We start from the raw sequence: 17,935 nt of genomic DNA, 5'->3' as shown, positions 1-17,935 counted from the left end.
GCTACGATTCAGGATGCTGTTCAAATTCCTGCCACGTCATCTGCATAGTTTTATATTAAAGAACTTGATATTTGTTTCAAATCATTGTTCATTCATTATACTGAGATATGACTGCTGCAAAATACTTCTTACATTAGTTTTACAGCTTGAATAAAATGTAAAAACATATAATTAAATGTATAATATACGTAGTACTTTTTAATCTTTAATTTTGTCTTGAGACATTTTTACATATTACATTTAAAATAGTCCACTGTCTGTCCAGTGTGAGCCAGGGCTTAAAATGGGCCGGGTGGGGCTAATAGCCTCGGGCCTATTGCATCATGAGACCAAAATAGCCTGAAGCTCCACTGCGCTTCATCTGTGTTTTACTATAAAAGGTGATAGCCTACATTGATCATAATTAATTTAATTATCAGGATTTAATATTAGTCACACAGAAATAAAGCATTATGAACAGCTGAGTCAGTTTCTGTTCATTTGTAGTCACATACCTCACATTTAGAAAGAAATATCATTTCTATATTTTTATAAAAGCTCCCGAACAAAATTATTACATTATTATATTTTACTAAATAAATACACGAAGCTGACGTCTGTTTTCTTCAAGTGGTAGCATTTACCATGTTATGCCTAGCGTGCATAGTCTCTTGCATCGCTTATAAATATTTCTGCCTTGTATAGTGAATATAATCCACATCAGATCAAGTTATTTCAAACACTCGCAGTTGACTAAGATGGAGTTTTGTACTTAAAGACTTTAAAAAGTCTTTAATGCTGGTGTTATAGCTGTTATCTTTCTGAAATGATCCGCAGCACAGATGCGCTCCAGACGTGGAGAAACACAGCCATTGTTCATAACCACTCCTCTAGCCCCCTCTGCACGCTTTGGCCAAAGGTTTTTGGCAGGCCAAAAAACCCTTGCAATTGGCCCGAGGAAGCCCCGACGAGGCACGCCCACTTTTGGCCCGATAGTGGAAACGAGGCTAATGTCATCGGCAGCCACCTACTGGATTTACCAAATCACAACTGTCACAACACACTTTGTGTAATTTAAATAGCGGCGTAGCGGACTGCAATGGATGATGATAAACTGTCTCAGGTTACGTATGTAACCATAGTTCCCTACTCAGGGAACTAAGACATTTCGTCCTCTTAGGGGTCGCTTTGGGGAACACCTCATCATGACCCGTGTCTGAAGCTTACATTGAAAAAACACCAACTTGTTGGCCAGTGACAGCCTCCAACGTCACGACTATAAATAAGCACCGGGAGAGCACGTCATTATCTTCTTCTTCTGAAGCTTGCGTCCGAAGCATGGCAGGGAGCTAGAGGACACAGTGTCTTGTTTCCTTCTCAGGGAACTATGGTTACATACGTAACCTGAGACAGTTCCCTTTTGAGGGAACTTCGAACTGCATCCTCTTAGGGGTCGCTTTGGGGAACAGTATACCCACGCCACCAGGCTGAGGGGAGTGCAGGCCAGGATCATGGCAAACACTAAGTACTAACTCTACCATTTCCATGGGAGTTGCCCCTGGGACGTTTAGATGGCTGTCTGTGACATTATCCCTTACGGCCAAAGGCCTAAGCTGCACAGCCAGTTTATTTGTTAGAGCCTCGGCCCGGGGTAGAGCTAAAGGCTTGGAATCAGGAAGGATTCCTTTAAAGGGATACGGCTAAGAAACCAGTATTTATACAAGGTCTTGCCTGTCACACAGAGGCTACCGCTTGCTCTCGCACAAGTTTGCTGAAGGAGCCGTCTCTACAGATCCCTGGTAGCAATACCCTGCTTAGATAGGTATTCGAGGATACATAAATGGAGTGACGCCCAAGATGAATGGGGCTTTTCACCAACTCAAGAAATGGCACGAAGCAACCGCGCGAAGCCCTCACCATAAAGGATTTTTAGAAAGAACACAGAGCACTAGCGTGTGAACTTACCACAGTGTGGATTTCAGAAAGTGCGCAAAGACTTCATGTGCACACTTACCATAATATGGATTTTTGAAATACTGTTCTAAGGAGGGGTTCTCGTGGCACTCCGATCGAGCAGCTCACAGATGGAATGATGTATCTCAAAAATATGTATCTCGAAATATCAACTCGATCTGTGGAACTAATGGTGGAGCTCTCTGGGGAAAACAGAGAACACAGTCTCCTATGAGAGGAGAACTCCGAATTCAGAGTAGCGTACTCACACTTGACCCTTCCTGGAAAGGGGACCGCTGTTAAACTACCGCGAGAACCGCCCAGATATCCCTTCATGTTGAGGGAAGCAATGCTTGAAGTGCATAAACAAATACACTCCGGCTGAATAGAGCCAAAGGAACCAAGCTCTAACCATCTCGAAAAGGGAACGAAGCTGAGCGCTTAACCCTTACCATACAGGATTTCAGAAAAGTTACAACTTTAGGAAGTACACAGATCGTAGCGTGTGTACTTAGAGGTTCCTAAGCATTGCAGAGGCGCTGAACCACACGGGAGAGGCTGTCACCGGCCAACGCGTTGGTGTTTTTTCAAAGTATGCTTCAGACACAAATAACAACGAGGTGTTCCCCAAAGCGACCCCTAAGAGGACGCAGTTCCATGTTCCCTCTAAAGGGAACTAATCAACGAAGTAGGGAAATATATATATATATATATATATATATATATATATATATATATATTACAAACTGAAACCTAAACTAAAATACAGTACATTTGTTTCATTGAAGTAAAAACTTTACAATGTTTGTTTTCACTCAGGCTAGCTAGCTAACATTAGCTAAACAATATTGCTACTATGTAACATGGTTGCCTAGAAAAAATATACAACAAAACAATCATTTATAAGATTTATAACACAGATTATTTTCATGAATTACCATTGAAAACTCAGCTATTAACAATTAAAATAATATATCTAAAATAATAATAATAAATTAAATTAAAACTCAGAACTTAATTTGTAATTGATTGTGCGTGTCCGGTGTGCGATACCTCGAGTTGTCCTAGACGTGGTGCTGTGCTTCTCGTTCAGTGTGCAAACGCCTTTAGTCTGCTTTGACGAAACTCTTCTCAGCTATCACGTCTTTTTTCAAAGTAAAAGTAGCCTTGTCTCCAGACCTGAATACAGACTTAGACTTATCGGCTTCTGTTCAAAATCAACAAGGACGCTTGTCAGCTTCTTCAGTAAAACAATGCAATGAAAGTGGACAAAACCTGCTATTTTGACAAGTCATGTTTAGGGTTCAAATCACTTTTTTTTTTTTTTTGAAAGTGGTGTTTATCAGTTTTTGCAAATAAACTATATATATATATATTGGGGTTGCACCGACTTATCGATTAGTCGACTTCAATGCTCTGTTGACTAGTCTCCAGTCCTACAGAGGGCGCGACAGGATAAGAAATCTTATAAGGACTTCCCCATCTCTGTTTGCAAACAGTTCAATTTACAAATAAATGCATGTTTGGAAAGTATTCCACAAGACGTGAGATTATATTACTGGATGCTCAAAATTGATCGGGACAATGCACATTTTAAACAGCTTATTGTACAGGTTGCCATTGCCATTCTCATAATGCAAAACATAGTGAGAGAATCGTGCCAAAATTGTAAGTGCAGAGAAAAGACAGAGTTGTACATATTGGATTATTTCGGAAACTTTTGCCCCACGTGCATAACGCATTATTTAGACATTTGCAACAGTACGTTTTTCACACACACAGTATGGTTCAATGCAGTTGATCCATTTTGCAGTTCTTTAAACTGTTGTTTTCACTTGCAAATCACTGTTCATGCTTACAAATCTCTGTTTACAGGCTTGCAGTACTTTTGGCCGTATTTTTGTGAAAACAACGTGCCAAAAGTGTAAACGCAGAAAAATGGAAGTCAGAAGAATGCAGATCATATTTAGTTTGCTTTAGCATGAAGCTGCAGTTTCACAATACTTGAATTACAGTTATGAGTAACAGTAAAATGCTTCAAATCAGTTCTTTCTTATGCTTGAAGCGCAATTTACACCTTCACAAAGCTTATCATATGCATGCAAATTTAATTTACACTTTCACAACTCCTACCCTGCGTATGCAAATCTATTTGGCATTAATATACCTGTAAGAGACCGTGTGCGTCTGCGGCTGATTATGGATTGCTCGTCAACTGAGTCTTCCTCGGTCAGAAGGAATGGGCAAATCCAATGCTGCAGTTTGAGAGTTTATTGAGAAGGAGTCAGGTACATGGAGATGATGTGGGTTTACAGGTATAAATATGACAGAATAGGTGTTTGTGTGGTTATCTGAAACAAAAAAATACAATAAAATGTATATTATTAAACGTAGGCTATGGTTACATAGAGATACATAAAGAAATAACCCGCAGTATAACCGAAATCCACTACAGGGAACTCTAACACTATAAATGAACTTGAATGAATGCCATAATTCTCCAAATGGTGAAAAGGGTCAAAACAGGCTAACTATACATTAAATATAATATTTTCAGTTATTTACAAGGCAATAACTAAAGTATATACAGTAAATGGCTACTTTAGGAGCACTTGTGAAACGCCGTAGCGGCATCAGCAGTAGGGAATAACACAATTATAACAACTTTGCCACAACTCTGCAATAAACGCGCCATTCATGCAAAGCTGTACTTACATCTTAAGAACGCACACAGCACTTCTACACACAAGACTAGCGTAGGATTAACAAAGGATGGCAATTTTCTGCACCGTGAATACTGCTCTCATGGCCCTGGACCACACGAAGTGAAAGCGCCTAGCACAACCGCGAGCTGGCAGAACTACATATGAACACATGCATTCTGGGTGATGTAGTCTATGTCAGGGCACGGACTTTTTACAATACCTTCATATCCTCTCTCATATATTCTCTGTACTTATTGTGTCTCTGTGGCACAATTACAGCGCCCATTGCTGGTTTGGCATGTGTACTACATAGATTTGTGTCTTTTCCTCATTGTTACTATGCACTTAAAATGTCTTGAGATGGATAGAAATGTAATTACTGTGTGAATTTAGTCTTTTTCAGAATTCCTGTTTGCAATGTAGATATTGTTTGATGTTTTTCATTGATACAGTCATACACTTCTAGTGTTTTTTTGTTTTTGTTTCAAAATTCAGTTTTTTTCTTGTTTAACTGAAGAAAGTTCTGGCACATCCAACTATTAATTTAATCAATGCATTGGGAGAGGGAGTCAATGGGGATGTAGTTCTTTTGGAGATAAGTCTAGGTATCTGGGTATCATCAGCATAGCTGTGATTTGGTTCTTTCTCATTATTTGACTTAGTGGAAGCACATACAGGCTAAACAAGAGCGCTGCAAGAATTGAGCCTTGTGGGACTCCTCCGCATGTCACGGACGTCCACTTAGACTTATGCTCTACTATACTCACATAATAACCTCTCCCTTCTAAGTATGACCTAAACTATCTCAGTACCATCCCAGAAAGCCCGACCCAGTTTTCCAGTCTCTCTAGTAGTATGTTATGATCGACACAAACAGCAAGGCACATTAGTGTTAGTATTTTTTAAGTATTAACTTTCCATACATTGCACTTAAAAAATAAGCTATTGTGACTCTTTTTGGTGAATTAAATATATATTTTTTTGGAATATAAAGGATTGCAATACTATTAGCAATACAGTGGATTGAGGATATAAGACCTTTGAAATCAGTTGCTTGTTCAGATTCATGTTCATCTTTGGCTAGTTTAAAATACAGTCACTCTGAAAGTAGACCAGATTTTAATGGAAATAATGCAAATGTTATTTAGAATTCAAATGATGGGGATTACAGTGGTATTTGTATGGGTGTCAGCACAAATAAAATGCAATTTACACTGAGATATTTTACAAATGTGAGTTTGTATGCTTGTGTATGTTTGATCCACACTCCATACCAGTTGGTGGCAGAAATACACCATTTTGTTGTTTGTCAACCGGCAATAAAATTTCAGGAAGAAGAATATTATCCTAAGATCTGCCATTGTTGTTTCGTGGGCTATGTTACGTCAGAGCTCGGAACTGAGAGTATATCAATCTAGTCCGGGTTCACGGGTGTGAAGTCACGGGTTTTAATTTCACAGGTAGAAGTTTGGAAAAACATGGGTTATGGGTTGCCTGGAATGCGGCATAATACCTAGATTGCCTACACTTCAATTCATCTTGTTGTATTTAGGGGATACACGCGAGCGTCGCAAGTTATGTTTACATTAATCTACACCCGCCTCCAGCAGTGTGGGGATGTTGGGATATTAAAAAAACAGTAAACCGTTGCTTAGTATCAGCCTCCGATATCACACTCACAGACTTTTGGCTAAATGTCTGATGCATATGGGACTGTTAGATTATATCATGCTCTCTATCAGATGTTTCTGTAAGTTCGCCTCTCTGCAATCCCTCCTCCCTTCTCACTCCATTTCTTCTGTTTCACTCCCTCCTCCCTTCAGTGTTCTCTCTCCCTCTACTCTCGATAGTCTTATCTCTCTCTATCTGTCTACACACATGTGCAAAAGATGTTCAGTGGAGGACGGGGTCTATAAGCCCGGAAGTTATTGAATTTAGACTGACCATACTGTATTGTTCAGTTGAGAAAGGTATCCTTATACACCTAAATTTGTCAAGAACTTCCTGGCCATACTTCCATTTTATATACAGTATAACATACCGATGTAATCTACATCCCGTGGGCTCTAGAGGTAGCAGGAAGGAAATCCCTTTGTTTGCTAGACATTCCTATATGATGTAGTGTACAATACTTATTGGATAAACCACTACACCAACCCTAGCAATGCAACTATATAATGTGTGGATGTAATAATAAACTTGGAAGAAGTTTGTGAACAAACAAAACGGCTTCATGTTCATACTTCTTTCCATGAGCTCTTGCAAGGACTGGGAATAGTCAAATGGCATCGAACGATAAAGACAAATAAATATGTTAAATACCTCGAAATGTCACGACTGACCAATCAGTATCAAATATTTCACATAGCCGTGTAATAAAAAACCTTAAACAAGATTAGTTTTCACTTAAATTATCTTCATTTATTTGGAATGAATTTTCTAAGATGATAAACTTAACATTTAGCATGAGATTAGTAAAACTACAATGAACATTAAGATGTGTTTGAACTTGACATGCAAATTGAAATCATACACACACACACACACACACACACACAGATATACATATTTAATTATATTTACAGTATTTAGAGGCTGAAGTTACCTTGTTAGAAGACCACAATGTCTTTATATAACAAACAAGGACTTTACTATGGTAACTTCGGCCTAAAATATGTTAACAAGGTAGGTAAAGATAGCTGACCACATTAATCCTCAAATATAAATGTATTTAATCTTTTAAAAACAGCACTACAACTACATGTGTACTACGTATACATTATTTAATAAATGATGTAAATAAAATATTTTATTGTCTACTAATTACCAAAATATTACAGTTCTGTCTCGATAACTCAATGTTTTTTAATTGACCGCTGTGAACTTCCAGGACCTAGCAACCTAGCATTTTGGACTTCCGTTGACACGACTCTTTCTTTCTATAGCCTTGTCCTATTTTACCCACACTTACAGTCTTTGCCACTTGAGAGGAAGTAAGTGTGCGAGACTGTCCAGATCTTAAAAACGCCAAAGTGCAGTGCCCTTAACGCACACTAAATCCACACCTTCTCGAATACCACTCCTGAGCGGTATTCAAGACTTAGTGTATCCCATCATGCATCATGTTGTGGAAATAAATCATTACACTTTTTGACAAGACTGCGAAAGGTGATGGATACCTTTTCAATGTAAGTAAAATATTAATAATAATTAGATATTACATTTAATTTGGTAGTAAAACAAAGTGTTACATGTTTTATGGCTGCATAAATTAGTATATGAATTTTGTACAACATTTAGAACTGCTTTTTATCAATTAAAGACCACAAGTGTGGGTATTTGGTCAAGGCCTCTGGCTCTGGTGGAAACACTTCAGGAGTGTCGAAGTCATCATCGGATTGGTTGTATTCTACAAAATTTCCACGAGATGTGTGTGCATCGTTCTTTAACGTTCCACCAGTAAACAAAGATACCTTAGCGCCAAACCCTCTCATGAAAGAAGAAGGCCGTAGTGTTTACAACTGTGACAATGAGTGCTTATCAGGTTAAACTAAATGCTGGCATGTGGTACCCAAACGTATATGAAATATTTAAAGTTAATATTTAAAGTTATTTAAAGCATATCATCTATGAGAGTCTGTTATTGTGGTGACATTTCCATGCCTCGAAACATGATGATGAACGAAACGAACTGTGATTGGTTGTTTGACATGTCGGTCAAGCGACCTCATGGTCGGACGGGCCTTGGCCAATGAAAGCTGCCAGGAATTCCAGAACTTTGGTTGAAATTTTTGCCCTCGAGCTTAGTTTGCTTAGTTTGAACACAGGCTTAAGACTTGTGCTAGTAAAGTCTGATGATACACCTCCATGTTCAGATATCACAATACACTGTCACTCTTTATCTTATGCTTAAAAGTAATACATTAATATATTTGTCTTTCCTCGTTACATCCACAATAAAGAAACATGGGACAAAACAGGGATTTAACTTTTTCTATTCAAACTCACCTTGGTGATCTGCTTAAATCTTTTCTCGTGTTTGGAATTCCCCTTTTTGCTTTGTGTGAGCTCGAGTATAGCCGAGGATTTTCCAACAGCTTCAACTGAGGTTTGAGCGGTGACTGTGTGCACGTCTTCCAAAGCTCATTTGCTCACTCCGCTACCCCATCCTTAAAATAACTCATCTGCCTCATTGCTCAACAATGCTGTGACGTTTCGAAAGGAGAAGGAAGGAGCAGTTGTATGCCCCTGTTGTTCTTGAGGCTGAACATTAGATCCATCAGAACAGACCGTAAAAAATGTTTTTGAATATGTTTCATGTTTTTTAAACAAGCCTCTTCTGCTCATCAAGCCTGCATTTATTTGATCTAAAGTGCAAAGGCAGTACAATTTTTTTTTATATTTTACTAATTCAAAAAATATATTTTAAAATGTAATTTAATCCTGTGATCAAAGCTAAATTTTCAGCATCGTTACTCCTCAGTGTCATGATCTGTTCACATTCTAATATGATTTTCTGTATTATTATTATTATTATTAATATTATTATCATCATCATCAACAAAAGTTGAGTAGAACTTTTTTCAGGATTCTTTGATGAATAATAATATTCAAAGATCAGCTTTTATACACTCTGTAATTATTACACATTTATTGTGAATGATTTGATCGACTGAGCTCTCCCTCACTCTCTGAGCCTGCTTCTGTCTCATATACAATGAAAGTATAAGTATTCAGCCTGATCTCACAATCAAAACGTACATATTTAGATGTAAATTAAAACTTTCCAATACGTATGTGCCTTTACGTATTTACAGTGTCATTTACGTATTATCTGGACGTAATTACAGGTTCTATACGTATCGAACTTTACGTAAAAACAACCTCAAATACGTACAGATAGAACGTGTTCTCTGAACAGTCAGTTATCCATAAAAATTTGCTCATGAAGCTGCTTTTCAATGCGTATCTGATTAATTTGTTTAATATTTATGTATATTTTCCCTTTTTATATATTTTTTTTTGATAAATGTAAGATCCCTATACCCCACCCGAACCTAAACCTACCCATTTTATACAGAATGTTAAAAGAATAAAACATAATAAAACACAATTTTAGTAAAAATATAACATTAAAATGATATTTTGAGCCATTAACGTTAATCCTACACCTACCCCTAAACCTACCCATAACCATTTCTTAAAACTACATAACGTTACTGTTATAAATAAACAAATAACAGACAAACAAAGGTAACGTTAATCATTTGTTTTTTGCGAAAATATCAAAAGTGGTACCAAAAGTAGTTCAAATGATAATGAGTTCCAGTCGCAGTCCTCTCTGGAGGTAATAGTTTTTATAGGGTACAGAGCAGAATTTAATTTATTAATCCGTGAAATTATGTATCTGTCTTCTCTCCGTGAAGGCGCACTGGCGCAATACTCAGATGTCATAAACTGAAACACGACATTTCGCAATCTGTGACGAATTGGATGAGGACCAATTAGCGTTCGATATCAGTGCCGTAAACCATGTCGTAACGTGGCGCACTGGCGCTATTTTAAAATTCGAATCATAACGAGCGCGAGCTTTGACTGTGAATGAAGATCCATTGATAAAGGGCTGAATTTGGATATGTTCCTTGCAAACATCTGGATTCTAAAGATATGCAGTACAGCAAACAAATAAAATGGATGTGATTTGTAATTGTATGCTGTGCTTTTGTGTGTATCTATGGTTTGCAGCATGCACAGAAATGTTATTCCTATTAAGTAGACGAGTAAACTGCTTTCAATAAAATGAATAAAAACATGTATTGATATGACAATTAAATACAACAGATTTAAATCATTAAAGCCACGATTTTAATATTAATACATGGGAAGTCATATACATCCACACTTTACATTAGAATATTGACGTTTTTTTTAGCTGCTAACACTTAAGTATTTGTACGTTTTACTGCTATAAATACGTCTAAATTGTACATTTTTATGTGCATGAAAATGTAAGTAAATGTACGTGTGGTAGAACATTTAACGTAAAAATACACACGTATTCTCATGAGATCACGTTGAAGTATTAGACATTTCATTTAATATTGTACAGCAAAAATGTATATTATATACTAATAAACAGCTCATTTAGAACATTTATATATATATTTTAACTCTTATAGGCCTACTGATATGGTTTTAATAAAATATTATAAAAATGTGTTTTGCTATAGAATAAATGAATACATATGAACTAAGTCAAGCGATTATAATGGGAAATATACTTAACAGCGAGAATTAAAGTGTGACAAACTGCTAAATATTCTTATGATGATGACTGACCTGCTGGCTTGCTGGAGCTTTGAATTCATGTTTGCAATGTTGAACTGCCTTTAACAGCCTCCCTTTGCTCTTTCTATTTGTCTTTCCCAATTGTTTATTTATTTTTTATTATTATTATTATTTTTGTATACAAAGTGTGCGAACAACAGCAAATGTGGAGTTATTTTAATTAGATCTGGTCAGGTACAACAATTTGATTAGGCAATCTAAGAACGTGGATATTCTGTACAAGTTTTATAATACCAAAACAAACTTCCAAATTACTAATTCAGCGTACTCACCGAACAACTCCCTGTAATGTGTAATGCATCTACCTGTTAATGCAATGACCTTTCAAAGGGAAACAGATTTAGAAGAGGAAGAGAAGACAATGATGAATAAAGTCATAGTTTTTGCTATTTTTGGACCAAAATGTATTTTCGATGCTTCAACAAATTCTAACTGACCCTCTGATGTCACATGGACTACTTTAATGATGTTTTTCTTACCTTTCTGGACATGGACAGTATACCGTACACACAGTTTCAATGGAGGGACTGAGAGCTCTCGGACTAAATCTAAAATATCTTAAACTGTGTTCTGAAGATAAAAGGAGGCCTTACATGTTTGGAACAGCATTAATGACATAATTTTCATTTTTGGGCGAACTAACCCTTTAAGCCTTGTCTGTGAAACCGAGGATTAATGTCTTAAAAGTAGGCCATATGTTTATACAGAATATTATTTCTTAAAAAACACTAAGTAAATTTTTTATACTATTTTAAATATCACATCTTCACTCATTCATCCCTGAATCATAAAATGGCTCAATGTGTCAATCTGTGTATTGTATATAACTGAAAATACAGCTAGAGGAAACACTTCTGATTACCGGTATATACTGTACAATGTCAGACAGCTTCATGTTAAGCAGATAGTTTTTAATATGAGACACAGTTATCAGAAATTAATATATACATCACATCATTCATGATCTACTTAATACAGAAACTATTTTAAACACTTGTCTTGCAGCACAGTTTTGTTTATTCTGAGGTCAATAAAATGTTGGTAATTGAAACACAAGGTCAAGGTGAAACATTTGGTAGTTTAAACATCCAGTGTTCACAAAGCCAGTGAAACAAACACTTCACTCAGTTTTATTTATAAAGAAATGAGTCATGTATTTATATGTTGAGAGATATTGCATTTTTTAACAAGTCAGGGAAAAAAAAAACATCAAATACATTTCTTATATCTAGCAGTTCAGCAGATTCAGGAAAACTAACATTTCCTCAGTGTAATGAAAGAGTGATGGGCCAGCCAGAATTAGCATTAATAACTAACACTATTAATTATTAACACACTGACTTCACACATTGTGGTTTAGAGTTAAGAAAGCTGCTTAAGTGTTGGAGCTGTATATAAAATGCAGTGATAGTTGTCTGTTTATAATTATATCTGTTGAGAATATCATATTTAATATGTGCTTATAAATTACTACTGAGAGACTTAAATATACACAACTGGTTAAAAATGAATTCATAACTAAGATTTTGAAATGTGTTGCTGACCAAAATACAGGAAAACAGTAATGTTATGAATTATTACAATTTAAAATAAAACAGCTAAAAAAATAAATAAATAAACTCCTTAGGGGCCGTTCACAAATCACGCCTAAAAACGCATGGAAAACAGGCTACTGTTTGTACATATTTTACCCAGTGTTGAGTTGTATTTAACCCAGCATCTTTTACAGTGTAGTTCAACTTCATGAAAATCAAAACGCATGCTCTTCATGAAATTAAATTTTAAAAAAGCAGAAGAATCTGTAGAAGTTTTATGAATTTTTGATTTATTCATTTATTTTATAGAGTATACAGGTTGATCATAATACTGTGTGATTATACTAAGGGCCGTAACTCAGTGGTTGTACCAGTGGAGCCCTGTTTGAAACTGTTTAAATTGTATGTTCGCTCTATTTATTTATTTGCGCTAATAACACAGTGTTTAAGTTTTTTTTCAGGTTTGTAGGTGTCCAGGTACAGACACCAAATAATTAAATATAAAAAAGCACTGCATAGTCTTCAATGTAGAATAAAATATACAGTCAAACCAAAATTTATTCAGACACCTTCAACATTTCTCACATTATCACAGTTTGCTTGCTATGTTTTAGAAAATGGTAATACAATAAACAGAACAAATTCATCTTGATAGTATATAAATAGTATCTGTGCAATCATTTGCAATCAAGTCAATGATATCGCTGTAGATGAAGTGACCCCAACTAAGCAAGCCAGAGGCGACAGCGGCAAGGAACCGAAACTCCATCGGTGACAGAATGGAGAAAAAAACTGCATTAATGCACCCTAAAAATCCTTTAACGGATTTGGATATTAAAAGCATATTAGTATGTTATGTGTAAACCAGGTTAAAGAGATGGGTCTTTAATCTAGATTTAAACTGCAAGAGTGTGTCTGCCTCCCGAACAATGTTAGGTAGGTTATTCCAGAGTTTAGGCGCCAAATAGGAAAAGGATCTGCCGCCCACAGTTGATTTTGATATTCTAGGTATTATCAAATTGTCTGAGTTTTGAGAACGTAGCGGACGTAGAGGAGTATAATGTAAAAGGAGCTCATTCAAATACTGAGGTGCTAAACCATTCAGGGCTTTATAAGTAATAAGCAATATTTTAAAATCTATGCAATGTTTGATAGGGAGCCAGTGCAGCGTTGACAGGACTGGTTTGTTTACTAAGCGTGCAGAACAACCACCCAATAAAGCATTACAATAATCTAACCTTGAGGTCGCAAACGCATGGATTAACATTTCTGCATTTGACATTGAGAGCATAGGCCTAAAGATTATGCACGCATGGTATATGCTTTTCCGTCATAAATTTTATCCATAATAAGCATTTTTGATTTGCTGTAATCAAGTAATTTGTCCTGCTTTGTGTGTAAAAAAGATGATGTTCATTCTGCTCACTGCCCATAGGCGTGAAGTTTAATAACTGATATAACAGAAATGAAAAGCAAGGGGAAAGATGCCACCTCTTTTATATCATAAAAATACACAACTATTTGCATATAACACAGATATGATATGAATGCATTTGTTTAATTTAGTATTAGAAAGCAAGGAGGACAATGTTCAAGCCTAACACATAAGAGTCTCCATTTATTAACATGCTTCACTGTGGGAAGTAGTGCACATGACATCAGTGTCACACACACTTCCTTTAATCACCAACTTGAGCTGAAAAAAAATGACACACAGATTTATTATAGCATTGCTATATGACTCTGGCTGTCATAAGAGGTTTATTTGTTCAGGATGCTGAATGAGAAGTTATTTGAAGGAGCATTTCTCCAGAAAACTGCAAGCCACAATCGGCCCAAACAACCAGTATGTTTTGAACAGCACTAGTTGTAACATTATCAGGCACTCAATATGATCAATACTCAATTATACATTGTAGCATTCAAATAGCTTGAATAACTCAACCTCCACTGAAGAAGGGAGAACAGTCCCAGCTCTCAGGAGGAAGCTGAAAGAAACAGATTGGTATATAGTGTTGCTGGACAATTTCTCATTTCATTCACTCAAACATGGAGCATGCTGTTAGCAGAAATAAAAGCATCTTTTGGCAAAGATTAAAACAAAATAATAATATTATAAACATACTAATCAATATAATGTAATACATGTCTCTCACACTTGAGAGCGTTCTGTCTGCTGGTCAAAAGCTTGGACACATTACTATTTTTATAATTTAAAAACAAATGTCTCTTGCTTATCAAGCCAGCGTTTATTTGATCAACTGTAATGTTGAACAATTCAAATTTAAAATAATGGTTTTCTATTTTAACATACTTCAAAATATTATGTATTGCTTTGATCAAAGTTCAGAAACAGTTGGGCAGCTTATTTGCTTTATTTATAAAAAAAAAAAAAATGGGGGTGGGGGGGCTGCAATACTTTCTTTAGGATTTATTGATGAATCAAAAGTAATTTATTCAACTTAGCCATCATGTAAATAAATTATATTTTAATTACATTTCTAAAAAAGTTATTATCAGTTAAAATATTTATTTTGTTTGGGAATATAAAATAAAATGCAGTTTATTTCTGTGATCAAAGCAGAATTTTTGGCATCAGTCTTCAGTATCAAATGATCTCCAGACATAATTTTATGGTTTAATAATAATGTGTTTACTGAATTTGCAGTAAGCCACATTAAGTGTTTTAGAATGTTCCCCGGTTTGTTGTTGTTGTTATGTGTTTTGTGTGTGTGTGTGTGTTTATGGTAGACAGGTTTATATGGGAGGAAATCGCCTTCACGTGAAACTTGCGCATTGCGTTCATATTCTGGGCTCTTCTGCTTTTGTGTAAATAGTAGGCTACACTTTATTAATAAGATGTATGCTTTGCTTTTTTTATCTTAATGCATTAAGCCATATTAAGCATTTTGAAATGCTTCATAGGCAGTAAAACGCTTAACCTGAGACTTTGCATGTCAGGTTCATATTGCCTACTGTTTTATTGTTGTTGTGCTTTTTAATTAAGTATAACAATGAATCAGTCTTTTGTTTTATTGTTAAAAAGTGAAAAGTGTGTATAAGCAAAACAAAGACAATTATCTTTTCTTGTAAAATAAGAAGTCGTGACCTAGTGGTTAGAGAGTTTGACTCCTAACCCTAGGGTTGTGGGTGTGAGTCTTGGGCCGGTAATATCACGACTGAGGTGCCTTTGAGCAAGGCACCGAACCCCAAACTGCTCCCTGGGCACCGCAGCATAAATGTCTGCCCACTGCTCCGGGTGTGTGTTCACAGTGTGTGTGTGTGTGTTCACTGCTGTGTGTGTGCACTTCGGATGGGTTAAATGCAGAGCACAAATTCTGAGTATGGGTCACCATACTTGGCTGTATGTCACGTCACTTTCACTTTTAAAAATGTGACACCAAGATCGCAAATTCGCAAATAAAATGCAAATGATGTGCTCATGCAATCAACTGAAAAAAGTCACAAAAGAGCAACCAATGGGAAGAATGAGTCTAGAGCCCTGTAGTCTAAACGTGGCATTATGCGTATGCCATCAGTGAACAGGGCAAAAATATGTCAGAATGTACAGGTGCATCTCAATAAAATAGAATGTCATGGAAAAGTTTCAGTAATTATACTCAAGTTGTGAAACTGAAATATACTCAGTGCACACAGAATGAAGTAGTTTAAGTCTTTGGTTATTTTAATTGTGATGATTTTGTCTCACATTTAACAAAAACCCACCAATTCACTCCAAATCTCAACAAATCAGAATATGGTGACATGCCAATCAGCTAATCAACTCAAAACACCAGCAAAGGTTTCCTGAGCCTTCAAAATAGTCTCTCAGTTTAAATCACTAGGCTACACAAAAATGGGGAAGACTGCTGCTCTGACAGTTGTCCAGAAGACAATCATTGACACCATTCACAAGGAGGGTAAGCCACAAACATTCATTGCCAAAGAAGCTGCTGTTCACAGAGTGCTGTATCCAAGCATGTTAACAGAAAGTTGAGTGGAAGGGAAAAGTGTGGAAGAAGAAGAAGCCTTGTGAGTATTATCAAGCAAAAACCAATTCAAGAATTTGAGTGAACTTCACAAGGAATGGACTGAGGCTGGGGTAAAGGCATCAAGAGCCAACACACACAGACGTGTCAAGGAATTTAGCCACAGTTGTCGTATTCCTCTTGTTAAGCCTCTCCTGTACCACAGACAACATCAGAGGTGTCTTACCTGGAAGAACTGGACTGTTGCTCAATGATCCAAAGTCCTCTTTTCAGATGAGAGCAAGTTTTGTATTTCATTTGGAAACCAAGGTCCTAGAGTCTGGAGGAAGGGTGGAGAAGCTCAGAGCCCAAATTGCTTGTTGTGGCTTGGAATGTTGGTTCTCTTTTTTGTTTATGTGTGGAATATTTTAATCTTTTGTGAGATGTAATGCTCAGTGTATGTGTATGCAGGTTCCAGGGTCCAAGACGAATTTCCCATTGGGGACAGTAAATTGTATTGGATGGAATATTGAATTGAATTAATATTACAGAAAACATTAATAATTTAAAAATGTTGTATTTATTTGAATGCGTTTGTTTATTCAATCTAATGAAAATTATAGAACATCAAACAAATCAAAAGTAAACCACCGTGTTGATAAATTAGATGGGAAATTTACTAAAATAATGTCACAAAATCATAAATTTAAATAAATATTATTATTTTTTATTTAACCTTTATTTAACCAGATAAAAAACTCATTGAGATTAAAAATCTCTTTTTCAAGAGTGACCTGGCCAAGACAACAGCATTTACATACAATTTAAAAACATACATGACATCAAAAAAAAACAAATGATATTTAGTCAATGTGTACAAGTTTAGAAACAGTTACATTTTCCAAGTTCATTGAGTTCACGCTTCTTTAGAATACAAATCTTTATCTTAAAAGTGGGCCTAATGTTTATACAGGTGCTGTCATATAATTAGAAGATTATTTTATTTCATTAATTCCATTCAAGAAGTGAAACTTGTATATTATATTCATTCATCATTACACACAGACTGATTTATTTCAAATATTTATTTATTTTAATTTTGATAATTATAACTGATAACTAAGGAAAATCACAAATTCAGTATCTCAGAAAATTAGAATATAACTTAAGACCAATACAAAGAAAGGATTTTTAGAAATCTTGACCAGGTGAAAAGTATGAACATTAAAAGATTGTTCAAGACTCATAAGAAGCTGTGGGTCTGCATTATCAGGTAAAGTGACGTGACAGCCAAGTATGGTGACCCATACTCAGAATTCACGCTCTACATTTAACCACATGCACACACACACACACAAACACACACACACGCATGCACACACCCGGAGCAGTGGACAGCCATTTATGCTGCAGCATCAAGGTCGTGGTATTGCCGGCCCGAGACTCA

At 36.0% G+C, this 17,935-nt stretch overlaps 2 protein-coding genes across 5 annotated transcripts in view; one reads left to right on the top strand and one right to left on the bottom strand.

Annotated features, from left to right (window-relative positions):
* LOC127988265 (V-set domain-containing T-cell activation inhibitor 1) overlaps positions 1 to 17,935 on the top strand; it is a 138,695-nt gene that overhangs the window by 23,315 nt on the left and 97,445 nt on the right. The window lies entirely within an intron of this gene.
* Positions 1 to 17,935, bottom strand: part of LOC127988262 (uncharacterized) — a 93,215-nt gene that overhangs the window by 18,961 nt on the left and 56,319 nt on the right. Inside the window, exons 1-2 of one of the 3 annotated variants that reach the window (XR_008161593.1) lie at positions 8,646 to 8,790; positions 4,100 to 4,283 (exon numbers count right to left, since the gene is read on the bottom strand). The exons of 1 other annotated variant lie outside the window; for it this stretch is intronic. The gene's annotated coding sequence lies outside the window, so the exon portion shown is untranslated. Of the gene's footprint in view, positions 1 to 4,099; positions 4,284 to 4,647; positions 4,781 to 8,645; positions 8,791 to 17,935 lie in introns of those variants that run through there. One more of the 3 variants, XR_008161592.1, reaches the window with a different exon arrangement.

The sequence above is a fragment of the Carassius gibelio genome, chromosome B22 (genome assembly GCF_023724105.1).
Source record: "Carassius gibelio isolate Cgi1373 ecotype wild population from Czech Republic chromosome B22, carGib1.2-hapl.c, whole genome shotgun sequence".
NCBI lineage: Eukaryota > Metazoa > Chordata > Actinopteri > Cypriniformes > Cyprinidae > Carassius > Carassius gibelio.
This window is presented reverse-complemented; position numbering and strand designations above follow the sequence as displayed.